Source organism: Manis javanica, chromosome 6 (genome assembly GCF_040802235.1).
Source record: "Manis javanica isolate MJ-LG chromosome 6, MJ_LKY, whole genome shotgun sequence".
NCBI lineage: Eukaryota > Metazoa > Chordata > Mammalia > Pholidota > Manidae > Manis > Manis javanica.
Genome location: NC_133161.1, coordinates 146,923,357 through 146,936,716, shown reverse-complemented (window position 1 = coordinate 146,936,716; position 13,360 = coordinate 146,923,357). Strand labels below are relative to the sequence as shown.

Sequence of the window (13,360 nt, the reverse complement as noted above, 5' to 3'; positions counted from 1 at the left end):
TGTGGTTTTTATCCTTTTTGTTCATGTGGTGTATCACATTGATTGATTTATGAATATTATACCATCCTTGCAATGCTGGAATAAATCCTTCTTGGTCATGACAGATGACCCTTTTGAAGTATTTTTTATTTCAATTTGCTATGCAAAATATTTTGTTGAGGATTTTTGCATCCATGCTTATCAGGGATATTGATCTATAATTTTCTTCTTCTGTAGCATAGTTGTCTGGTTTTGGTATTAGTGATGCTGGCCTCACTGAATGAGTTTGGAGGTATTCCCTCCTCTTCTACTTTTTGGAATACTTTAGAGTATTGCCCCTCTTTAAAAGTTTGGTAGAATTCAGCTGTGAAGCCATCTGGACCTGGGATTTTGTTTGTTGGGAGTTTTTTGATTACCAGTTCAGTTTCATTGCTGGTAATTGGTCTGTTCATATTTTCTGCTTCTTCCTGGGTCAGTCTTGGAAGACAGACTTTTTTAGGAATTTTCCCATTTCTCCTATGTTGTCCCATTTATTGGCATATAATTTTTTATAGAATTCTCTAATAATTCTTTGTACTTCTGTGGTGTCAGTTGTAACTATCCCCTTCTCATTTCTGATTTATTTTTGTCCTCTTTTTTTCTTGATAAGTCTGGTGAAGGGTTTGTCTATTTTGTTTATCTTCTCAAAGAACCAGCTGTTGGTTTCACTGATTTTTTCTATTATTTTATTTTTCCCTATTTTATTTATTTCTTCTCTGATCTTTATTATGTCCCTCCTTCTACTGACTTTAGGTTTCATTTGTTCTTCTATTTCTAGTTTCTTTAGTTGTGAGTTTAAACTGTTTATTCGGAACTGTTCTTGTTTCTTGAGGTAGCCCTGTATTGTATGTACTTCCCTCTCAGAACTGCTTTTGTGGATCCCACAAATTTTGGACTTTTGTCATTTTGTTTTCATTTGTCTCCTTGTATTGTGTGTTTTCTACTTTGATTTGTTTATTGATCCATTGATTATAGAAGCATGTTGTTTAGCCTCCATGTGGTTGTGGGTTTCTTTGTTTTCTTCATGTAGTTTATTTCTAGTTTCATACCATTGTGATCTGAGATGTTGCTTGATACAATTTCAATCTTTTTTAATTTACTGAGGCTCTTTTTGTGGCCTAGTATGTGATCTATGCTGGAGAACATTCCATGTATGCTTGAGAAAAATGTGTATCCCGCTGCTTTTGGGTGGAGTGGTCTATATATATTTGTTAAGTCCATCTGATCTAATGTGCTGTTCAGTGCCTCTGTTTCCTTATTTATTTTTTGTCGGGATGATATGTCCACTGATGTAAGTCGGGTGTTAAGGTCTCCTAATATGACTGAGTTGTAGTCTTTTTCTCCCTTTAGTCCTGTGAATTTTTGTTTTGCATATTTAGGTGTTCCTCTGTTGGGTGCATAGGTATTTATAATGGTTATATCCTCTTGTTGGACTGACCCCTTTATCATTATGTGATGTCCTTCTTTGTCTTATTACTTCCTTTGTCTTGAAGTCTGTTTTGTCTGATATTAGTACCGCTACTCCTGGTTTTTATCCCTATTATTTGCGTGATGTATCTTTTTCTATCCCTTCACTCTCAGTCTGCGTACATCTTTGCATCTGAAATGAGTCTCTCATAGGCAGCATATAGATGGGTCTTGTTTCTTTATCCATTCTGCCACCCTGTGTCTCTTGATTGGTGCATTCTGTCAATTTATATTTAACCAAAGTACGTTCTTTAGGATTTTCTGCTAACTTCACTCCTCTGGACCCTGGAAAAGCCCTTGGCCTCCCCAAGATGGGGCCCTTTTAACCCCATATCCCAGGAATATCTAGATTCTATGCCTCCCCCTGCCACTACTAACAACCCTTTCTTTTTGCATGGGCTTTAAAATTGGTTAGGCACCATCCTGTACCATCTCATTCAATCCTCACCACAACACTGAGAGGCAGAAATGATTTCGCTTTATTTTTCCAGTAAGGGCAATGCTCAGAGAGCTTAAGACACTCCCCCAAATCACACCAGGTCTTCTGAATAGAAGCCCACTACTCTGCTGCTCTCCCCTAGTGGTGAGGCTTTCTGGAGAGGAGTTAGACCAGATCATCTCTGAGGTCCCTTTCCACATAGAATCCTAACATTGTAGGACTAGACACGGCTCGGAGATTAGCAACTAACCCAAAAAGACTACCTAGAATAGGTGAGTTTAGAGTGAGGTGCAAAAAAGAGGGACATGCCTAGTTGGTAGAAGAGAAGAAAAGAATCATTTGCTGTATCTTATCAAAGAAGTGCCCAAGACATTGATCCCCTCTTTCCCTCCATGTCCTAAGAAAACTAAGAAAAAGAAAAAGAAATGGTGACAGATGGGAGACAGAAAAGCCACATTTCTTGCTAACAAGACTAAGCCACCGGATGTGGCTGAGTGAGAGGGCCAACGGGCCTCCTGGACCCCCAGGTCAGGTGACAGGCTCTGCACGTGGAGGTCATGACAGGGGTCTGCCCAAGTGCGATGGCTGTCACCGGTGGGCAGATGGCAACTTGGGCTTTCCACAGTCAGTCTGACCTTTAGCAGAGGAGAGCTGAGTAATCGGCCCTCATGCACTCCCCCCGGATCACCACCTGGGTGTCTGCTCCCCTTCCCTGGGGCAGGGAGAGTCTAACGGGAGAGCAAGAAGCCAAGAGATGCACCAACTGAGCTCCCTCCTCAGGGAAGGAGTGACTGGGCATGAAGCATGCCCTCTGACCCAGGGGCCTGCATCCCCTCCTCGCAGTGCCCACCCTCACCTCCAGAGACCTCAGAGGTGGAGGACAGGGCCACTGCTGCCTCTTCTGCCTCATCAAACTGCTGTCACCTCCACATTCACTGCCCTGGACTGGAAGCTGCAGGCGCTGGGGGAAACGGTTTCTCACTGTCTGGGGCGTGCACAGTGGGGTGTTCTGGAAACTTCTTTCTGACTGGTGAACTAGAGCTTATGACTTGTAAGGAGGTTACAAAAGATCTAGAGAACCTGGTTTAGGTGCAAGTGTATTTCTACAGTGACCCAGGTCCATGCCCATGTTCCAGGACCCCTGGCTGCTCCAATGTCAGATGTTATGCAACTATGCAAACTAGACCTAGTAATTATGTCACAGAGTTGTGAACATGGTACAAGATGTTGCAGAGTTCTAACCTTTGACATTACAATACCACACACCTGCCACAGGTTTGCGGCAAATAGCCTTGCTGCTATCAGTGGTAAACTAGATATATAAACTAAAGTGGATTCCAGATCACCCCTTTTTAAATATCACTTTTATCACTCGTGCTGCAGTGAGACTTCTTGGGTAAGATGGGGGTGGTGGTGGAGTTAGAACCATAAGGTACTAACTCAGTACCCACAGCCAGTTTCATCTACGCCTGGAATCTATATAAATCTAAAAGCCAACTATCTTAGAAAGAAAAGGTATATGGAAATAATGTATGCAAAATAACCTTGTAAGCTAAATGTGAGTTTATATGCCAGATATAGTTTACTGCATTCTCATTATTATGGAGTTAGGAAAGAAAGCGCCTTTACTTTCAGTCTGGGGCTTGGATGAAAGAGAAGGTCCCTCGGACCATTCCCATCCATGGCTGACTCAGATAATCCCTAGATTTGTCCCGCACCATCTAGTAGTCAGTGATGTCACCCCTCTAGCTGTTGCCCATGTCTGAAGTGTAGCCCAGATATGAGCTGAGGCCTCCCCACTCCCAAAACACAGATAAACTGGACCAGACTTGTCAATTCTCAGCCTGTGGGAATCCTGAGCTTCTTTAATTTCCATGGGTTTCCCACAGCCAGGTAAGTCCTGGTCCCCCTGTCTTTTCTCCTTACCCCCATAGCAGCCATCCCTATTCTGCTCCGTGCCACACAGGGTCCACAAAAGGGTCCACAAAAACGCTGTGTGCGCCAAGCCATTTCCTGAATTTAGAAATGTTCCTGGAAACGTATGGTGTCCAAGAGAGGGGCCGCGGCAGACAGCGCAGTCTTTTGAGATCTCCCTGGCTCCCCACTGCCCTCCACTTCTCTGTCCTCCTGAGAAACCAGCTCATTCCTCTCCTGTCTGCACAGAACAGTTTCACCAATGCCCAGCTGCACTGGAATGTCAGCTTCTTTCCTTCCGAAAACCAAGAAAATCAAATTTCCCCCAAGTGACACAGCCATGAAAGAGCTATCAACACAACCTAACCGTAAGCACTGTGAGATCAGGAGCTGGGTTTTGAGATGCACGGTAACTAGCCCAGAGCTCAGTCTAACGACTACCATCATTCCAAAGCCGATTCTTATTATTCACAGTAGCTGAGGCCACCTCAAACACTGAATCAGCAAATACTGAACCATCACTCCTGGGGGGACACAGAGTTTGAGCCTCTATCATATCACATTTTCACCAACTGATCAGTACATAACCTTGTTCTGTGTGCATTTCTGTTTAAAGACACCTTATTTAATACAAATTGTTGATTCATTAACATGGAACTCATGGCCAACGGCACCGAAACTCACACGTGAAGGGAGCTTCTCTGACATATGTATTTTCTCCACAAAGCACATCACAGTCTTCTTACATTCAGGACACTAGACAGCCCTGTGCTGTACGGGGCCGTCATAAAGAGCACAGGCACTAACAAAAAGGCAGGGAAAGGTGCCACTAAACAGGCCATGAACAGGGTACTTGTTTACAGTCTGAGATGTAAACCCAGAAGGCAGGTGTTGCCCTGTCCACCCTCAGGTGGGGAGGGACATGTGTGCATTGAGCAACTCAAAGTTTTTGCCACCCTGCACACGTCTGTGAATAGCCGTGAAAGCACCACAAGTATCAGTTCTGGGGTTACAGATCTCAGCAAGTAGGTAGATTTGCAAATACGAAATCCAGAGATAATAAGGAGGGACTGTGCATGCACACTGTGGAGTATTAGTCAGCAGTTAAACAGGAATGAAGGATGGGTACACACAACAACCCAGGGGAATCTCAGGGGTGCTGTGCTGAGCGAAAGAAGCTGCTCTCAAAAGATTACACACGGAGTGATTCCATTTATATGACATTCTTGAAAAGACAAGACTTACAGCCATAGGGAACAGAATGCCGGGAGTGGGGGGCAGGGAGTGAGGCTCTCCAAAGAGACAGCTTGACAGTCTTTGGGGGTGAGGGGACTGTCCTGTGCCCTCACTGTTGTGGTGGTAAGACAATCTATACCCATGTTAAAGTCATAAAGCTGGACCTCAAGAGACAAAATTAATTTTACTCTATGATGATTCAAGAAATAACAATAAATAAATAAATAAATACCGCACTGATGAGTAACCAGAGAGGCAACGCCCCTGGCTCCAAACTGGACTGTCTTGCTCAGAGGAATAGGGCCCCACAGGAAGGTGGCCCTGGCCACTGGCAGCCTTTCTGTCTTCCTGGCAGCCTTAATGGAGGGAGGGGATTTGCCACCTGTGGGCATGCGTTGTGCCCCATGCCCCATGCAAGTGGCTCCAGCATCCTACTAGCCACCAACAGCGGTGAGCCGCACGGTGCAGGGGCTCCTCCTCAGCTGCCCCTGCACCCGCTCCTCTGCAAGAGGACCCACGCCTGCAGGGCCCCCAGGGCATTGACTTTAGATCCACATGCAGAGATTCCCCCTCAGAAGTTAGCGTTGCCCCTAGCAACCAGCTCTCTCTCCAAACCACCTTGAATACCGACAGCCTTAGGAAGGCCGTTCCTCAGAACCGATTTCTAAAAGATCTCCTATCACTATGTGAACAAAACATTTTTAAACAGAAAATCTAACAATGTTTTAAAGCAAAGACTCCAACTATTTTCATCATATTCTGCCCGTGTGTTTGCTGAGGGGCGTGAGGGGGACTTTCTGTTCTTTCCAAAGAAAGAAAGAGAAATGATGGTGGCAGGTCATGAAATGTTACCTGTTCTGAGAGACCTATAGGGGGTAAAATAGAGATCATGTGTTATCTCTGTCAAATCTCCTGACACAGATCTAGGCACACAGTAGGTGCTTAGTAAGTGCAGGTGAAATCAAGACAAATCCCCAGGTAGAAAAACAAGTTGTATGTTGTAATTATCAACACACACACATACACGTTTGCTGACCATCACCTATTGTGGCAGGCTACCGGTGGCCAGTAAAGAACCTGCCACAATAAATGAGTAAGATATGGCTCACACCTTCTGGCGGCTACAAGTCTGGTAAAGAGAAAGATATGCATAAATAATTGTATTATCAGGCAGAGACACTGATGCTAGGATAAAATTAAAGGAGCATGCTATGGGGATATGGGCAAGGGGACAGTGCCTCAGTCTGGAATCTCAACTCAGTGAACAAAAAGAAACAGCCAGTGCTTGGGGTCCACAGGAGTGGAAGGCCCTGGGTGTGTCCAGAGACCCAGTGGGTGTTGATAGGAAAGCCTGCTCTTCTGCAGTCCTTTGTCCTGCCCTGCCTTCAGGAAGGAGGTCTCAAGTTCGGAAATAGCTCTGGCTTGAATCTCAGCTCTGCTGTTTACTAGCCTGAGATTTTCTGAGCTGTAGCTTCCTCATTCATAAAATGGGAATAATCATACTCACCTCAAAGCTGGTCATGAGGGCTAAAGGGGGGGAATTGTGACTGTAACTGTTGTTGAATAAATCCTGTGTCCCCTTTTCAGCTCAACCATCTTCTAATCCTCAAAAACACCCATCCATCCATCCACGCGCCCACCCGTCCAGCCACGCAATATGGTTTAAGCACCTGCTCCGTTCCAGGCAATATGCAATACACTGATAATACTGATTTTAGTACACTAAGCTCCCTACCCTCCAGTTACCTACAGGTAAGTGAGTGTGGGAAGACAAACAAATATGAAACACACACGGCAGGAAGTACACAGAAGAGCGAACAACCCCTTAAATCTACAGAGTGCTTTTTATTCTTAGGGACTTCTACACGCAGTAGCTCCACTGAAGTCTCCTAACAACCTCAGGAGATATATAAGTGCTCTCTCCTACATATGAGGAAATGGAGGCAACTTAGCAGCAGCATGGCTAAAAATGCTGGTAGTTGGTGGGGTAGGAACAAGCCCTGTTCTGTGATATTACAGTTGCGTAGAACAGAAGAGGTTTCCAGGGGGAGGACCGAAAGATCTGTATTGGCATTCTTTTGAAATAGGGTGATGAATAAAGAAGCTATAACTAGCTGTAAACAAAGTATCAGAAACTACAGGGACGCAGGACAGGGAACCAAAGGCACTAACTACCCCAAGCGTGAACCTGGGTAAGAGTTGGTTCAGGAGCACAGGCGGTTTGCCGTCTGCGTTGAAGCGTGGTCGCTGAATCATATCAACGTGCTCACATCTTTCTTTCAATCTTGATAGAATTTCTGCAGTTGCTCGGCATCACCATAGAACCCCTGGAACTCTGGCACAGTACACCGTCTACATGCTGAATCTCACATCTACTGCATTTCTCACATTTATGTTATCTTTCTTTGGGACATAAGGACGGTCTCTGGCTTCCACCCTCTCAGTCCCCACACTACATTTATTGGAGGCAGATACTCCCAGTCATTTGCCCAGAGTGACCCAGCCAGCAGGTGGAAAACATGGAAGCTGAGCTCAGGTCTTGAGATGTCAGTTCTGGGGCCCCGTCCGTCACATGAGGCTGCTCTCTGTACCACACACCAGAGGCAGCAAAGGACTCCTGCGTTCCCTTGTGCCCCACCTGGGTCTGAGCTGCCTGGAGGAATTTCCCATCCTGATCTGAACCTTTTCTCCTCTTTTCCTCTCTTCCACCAGGACCATATTGACAAATCTTGGAGTACATTTCTCCAGGTCCCTTGATTCAGAGGAGTGAGGTGGGGGTGTCCTCCCCCTACCCGTGTCCGATCAGCAAGGGAGAGATGTGGAGTGGAGTGTCCTCCTCAAGGCCCCAAGAGGCTGCCTAATCCACTGCTGGCTGTTCCAGGGAGCAGAATGCCCCCCTGGCCTTTCCGGAATTACAGCGCCTTCTGCCACGGGATGAGGCTGCCAACCAGCTGGACTACGAGTGGGGCTTAGTGTACTGGAACAGTATTGCACTTCGGAGCTCTGCCACCTCCTAGATGGATGGTCTAGGCAGGTCCCTTAGCTTCCCTGGACCCCAGTTTTCTCATCATGAATCAGGGACGATGCTGATGATGGTGATACCCACACTCCAGCATTGCTGCGAGGCACAGGCGGGTAGAACCATGCCAATACATTTTGTCAACCCTCCGGGCAAGTGAATGCTTACTCTTATTGTCTTTGTTATTATTGTTGACAGATGAGGGACGAGGAGGAAGGTGTGAGTGTCCACTGAGATATCAGTTCTGGGAACTTCCAGAAACCCCCTGGGATGGAGAGAGCAGGAAAGTTTTGCACAAAGTAAAATCATGGAGCCCCACAGCCAGGGGCAGCAGGAAATTTTGGTCTTTGGGCTTGCTTTTTTTTTTTTTTTTTTTTAATCCTAGAAAAACTGTACAATAGCTGTAGAAAGAAGAGTAGATAAAATGGAGGAATAAATGGGACATTTTGCCAGCTGGGCAAGAGAATGCTGATTGAGTACAATCAATGCCTCCAGCCCGCTAACGAGACCCAATCAGGCGGCGCGATTAGAGATATTCTTCAGGGAAAGGAGCCTGACAGCTGCAGACAAGCTTCTGCTTTTCTAGAAGGAGAGAGAAGAGCGGGAGGGCCAGGCAGAGCGGCGTGAAAGAAGGGGGAGGCAGGGGAGTGAAGAGGGGGAATCAGCGAAGCACTGGCGCCCACCCAGCCCTTTCCTAAAGAAGTCACAGGAGAGAGAGGAGGCTAAAGGCTCTGCAGAGAACTCACTGCGGCCTCCATTCTTAGACAGATTTTCATGGTCGTTCCCACTAAATTCCCTCCTCCTGCCGGACGAAGGAGTCTCGGGCTCCGGGGCAGTGTGCCCTGGGGTAGGCGGGGCTCCCAGCCCTCACAGGGATGACAGCTCACATCTGCACAGCCCGTGACCGGTGACAGCGTTCCCGCCGGTACAAAATCTCATGTTGGCCTCACACAAACCTTTGAAAGCAGGTATTGTAAAATCGCCCCCATTTGAGGGTGACTTTCATACAGTTCATTTCAACACGAATTTCCTGAGCGTCTACTCTGCATTGGTGTTAGATTTGAATGAAGCAGTGCCTGCTCTCAGGGAGTTCACCGTCCAGGAAGAGAGCTGCCCATCATGTCAATGTTGTCTGGAGGCTATTCCTTTCAATGGAATGACAACGAATAGACGCAGGAAGAATTATTCAGTTAAAAAAATCATTATTTTGCAAATATCTAAAAAAATAATTGATTCAGGTAAGAATGATCAGAGGATGCTAAAACTGTGGGGTGAAAATGTGATGAGGACTGAGATATTTGTGATCTCAAAGTATCTCCCCATAGGTTACTTATGAATTACAAAGGGGGACATGATAAGCTTACAGCAGAGAAACCTGGAAGGCAACAGTTGAATCGGTGTAAACAAGACCAAGGGTGAGACGCACAGGACCGTGTGTCTTGCAATATGTGGCCATGCCTGCCAAAAATATTTACTCTGAAATTAACCATGAAGAAACCCTCACTGTCTGCACCGAGGGGCCTCCCATGTAATGACTGGCCTGCACTCTTCAAAACTGTCAAGGTCATGAAAGATAAAGGCAGGCAGAAAACAAGTTCCATGTTAGAGATTGAAGAGGCTGTGCACCTGAACACAATATCTGATACTGGATCGGGCCCAAAAAGAATTGTTCTAAAAGACATCTGGGGGATAATATGGTGACATCTGAATACACATTGAAGAAACAGAGCAGAAACCTGTCTGGAGTGAGTAACTGAGTGAGTGTCAGGATTCCACTGCCTACTTGGAGCCCACACAATGTCATCTAAAAGACTTCTCATAAGAATTCTTGGTTCCCCAAACCTGAAACTACTGTATTTCCCATGTGGGTTGATGTCACCCTGCCCAGTTGCTCAAGCCAGACACATAGAAGACATCTTGTGAATGTCACCCCCATGGCCTAGCTATCAGCGATCCCAGCTGACGTGGCCCTCCAAGTGTACTCCCGCTTGACCCACTGCCTCTCATCTCTGGTCCAGGCCATTACCGTCTCATGGGAGGGCTACAGCAATAACCTCCTCATATCCCCCACAAGTCCTTTTCAGCACAGGGGCTAAAAAAATTTATTTCACTTGTGAATCAATACATTGCCACTACCCTCTTAAGCCTCTCCAAAGTTCCTATTGAGCTTGGAATAAAAATCTGAAATCTCCTATCTCTTCCCTGACATAAACCCTTACATCCTTTAGCAGAGCTGAGATTTCTGGAAATCAGACCCTGAGTGGTACCCTGCAAGTGGCTGAGTTACTACACAAATTGTATTCCCAGCTCACAAGGTGTCTTCTGGTCAAGTTAGGGCACAGGCTGAGAAGAAACGGGATCCTGAACATTGCAACGGGGACATATGAGGAGATCCCAGTGAAGCCAAGGACCTTATACCCTGAAGTCGGCTAAGACTCTGAAAAAGCAGCCATTCCAGGCCTACCTCAGGAGGCTTGCCCTTCTTTCCCGGAAGAACTTATAACGGCCTCCCCTGCGGAAGCCACCTTGCAAGGCACTACGGACTCTACTCAGGACCCCGTCAACCCTCTTTGCTTCTAAACCCATAACTACAGTCAGGTCTCAACAGGCCCAAGGGTGAGGTACAAGGTGTCAGCTATAAAGAGGTTAACTAAACATCAAAAGAACTGCATTATTCCTTCAATTTTCACAGGTAGAAATTTGGGGAATATGGGCACAAAATTTTGGAAATGGATATTAAATATGGGATCAAAGTGGAAAGAACATAAAGTTGGGTCAGGCCCAGTTCACCAACACAGACTCACTAAGCAGAGATTCTCGATTCAATTTCAGCTTGACGGCTCGGGGAGGGCTCTAGCAGCAGGCTACCTGAAATCAGACGGAAACGCCACAACCGCCCTGGTCTACGGCAAAGGAAGGTACTGCGGAGAGAGGGCTGCTCAACTGTTTATACACAGCAAGTAAGAATTTAGGACTTCCCATTTACACCCATTTACCAAGGTAACTGTATTTGGGGGGAAGATAAGTAAGCACATCTTTCAGGAATTAGTAGACTTTGGCTCTGAATCGGTACTAATTCCTGGAAGCCCAAAGTGTCCCTACGGTAGCAGTCAGAGCAGGAGACTTGCAAGCTGGATCACCAGAGCGGCCTCTGGTTCAGACCCCTCTCACTGTGGGCAGACGAGCCTCTCAGTCCCAGTGGATCCATGAATGCCCCTGGGGTTATTTCTCCATCTCTGGAATGCACAGCTGGAATACATACGCAACAGCCGGCCGAACCCCCACATGGGTTTCCTGCTAGAATGGGAAGGCCAAATGGAAGCCACTCAGACTGCCTGTGCCTCTAGAAATAGGAAACCAAAAGTAATCCAGCATTCCTGGAGGAAATCAAAGATTAATGCTACGATTAAAGCCCCCAAGGGTGCAGGTGTGGTGATTCCCACCGCATCCCCATTTAACTCACCTATGCAGACAACAGATGGATCTCGGAGAATGACACTGGATTATCATCCACATAGTCAGGCGCTGACTCCAGTTGCAATTGCTGTTCCATATGTGGTTTTGTTACGTCAGCAAATTAATAGATCCCGTGGTACCTGGTGAGCAGCTACTGAGCTAGAAAAGGCTTTTTTTCTCTCTCTCTATACCTGTTAGTAAGGACAACAAGAAGCAGTTTTCTTTCAGCCGCCAACACCGACCACACACCTTCATTGTCCTACCCCTGAGGAGGGTGTATGTATGACTTATGCTATACATATATATATATTTGGCATAACTTAGTTCACAAGGGAATTTGATCACCTTTCCCTACACAGAACATCACACTGGTCAATTATATTGATGACATTATGCCTACTGGACCTGGTGATCAGTGGGGCAGAGTAGCAACTACTTTAGACATATTCACAAGACATTTGCAGGTCAGAAGGTGGGAAATAAACCCCATAAAAATTCAAAGACTTTCTACCTCAGTAAAATTCCTAAGGGTCCAGTGGTGAAGGGCGTGTGTACATACCCCTTCTAAAGTAACAGAATTGTCGCACCTGATCCCTCCTATCACTAAAAAATGCACAGCACCTAGGAATCCTCTCTAGATTCTGGAGATAACGCATTTCCCACTTGGGATGCTGCTCCAGCTCATACACCGAGTGACGCAAAAATGTGCTGGGTTTGAGTGGGACCCAGAACAAGACAAGGGCTCAGGCAGCAGGACTAGGCTGCCATCCAAGCTGCTCTGCCAGCTGGGCCACATGAGCCAATAGATGCAATGGTACTTGAGGTGTCAGCAGAGGATAGAAATTCTGTTTGGAACCTTTAGTGGCCCTTACAGGACTCTTAGGATCATGAAGCAAAGCCCTGCCATCTTCTGGGAATAATGACTATGCTTTGAGTAAACAGCTTTTGGCTTGCTACTGGGTCTCTGTAGAGACTGAACCCCTAACCATGGGCCACCAAGTCACAAAGCAGGTGACCTGAGCTGGCTGTCATGAGCTGGATGTTGTCTGACTCACCAAGCCATGAACTTGGTGTGCAAATAAGCACTCCATTATCAAATAGAAAAGGCATATATGAGATCAGACAAGAGATCCTCAAGGCACAAGTAAGTTGCACAAGCAAGTAGCCCAAGTTGCCAGGGCCCCTACCTACTCCTTTATTTCTATCTTTTCCCAAAACTGCACCTGTGGCCCCCTGGGGTGTTCTCTATGGCCAGCTAACTGAGGAAGAGAAAGCTCAACCTCGTTTACAGGTGGGGTTTTTTTTGCATAATACACAGGCACCACCTGAAAATGGACAGGTGGGCAATATACAACCCCTTTCTAGAACATCCCAAAAGGAAGGTAGAAATCCTCCCAGCAGGCAGAAATTTGAGCACTGTACCTGATTATCCATGTTGCCTGGAAGTAGGAATGGTCAAAGTTGCAAGTCTATACCAATTCACAGGCTACAGCCCGTGGCTGGCTAGTCAGGGACCTGGAAGAAACACAATTGGAAAATGAATGACAAGGAGGTCTGGGAAAGAGGCTGTGAATAGACCTCTCTGAATGCACAACCATGTAAAGATATTCGTGTCCTATGTGAGTGCTCACCAAAAGATGACCTCAGCAGAAGATGATTTTAATAATCTAGTCAATAGGATCACTACTTTGGGGATACAAGTCAGCTTCTTTCCCTGTCACTGTCTAATGGGCTCATAAACCAAGTGGCCATCATGCATGGAAAGAGATGATGCATGGGAGTAGTAACATGGACTTCCATTCAGCAAGGCC

The 13,360-nt window shown here is 46.2% G+C and overlaps 1 long non-coding RNA gene across 1 annotated transcript in view; it reads right to left on the bottom strand.

Moving 5' to 3' along the window:
- The window catches only part of LOC108387632 (uncharacterized), a 142,142-nt gene extending 129,075 nt beyond the window's left edge, over positions 1-13,067 (bottom strand). The window contains exons 1-2 of the long non-coding RNA XR_005054370.2: positions 12,972-13,067; positions 11,557-11,740 (exon numbers count right to left, since the gene is read on the bottom strand). This is a non-coding gene — a long non-coding RNA (uncharacterized lncRNA). The remainder of the gene's footprint in view (positions 1-11,556; positions 11,741-12,971) is intronic.
- Between the last annotated feature and the right edge of the window lie 293 nt (positions 13,068-13,360).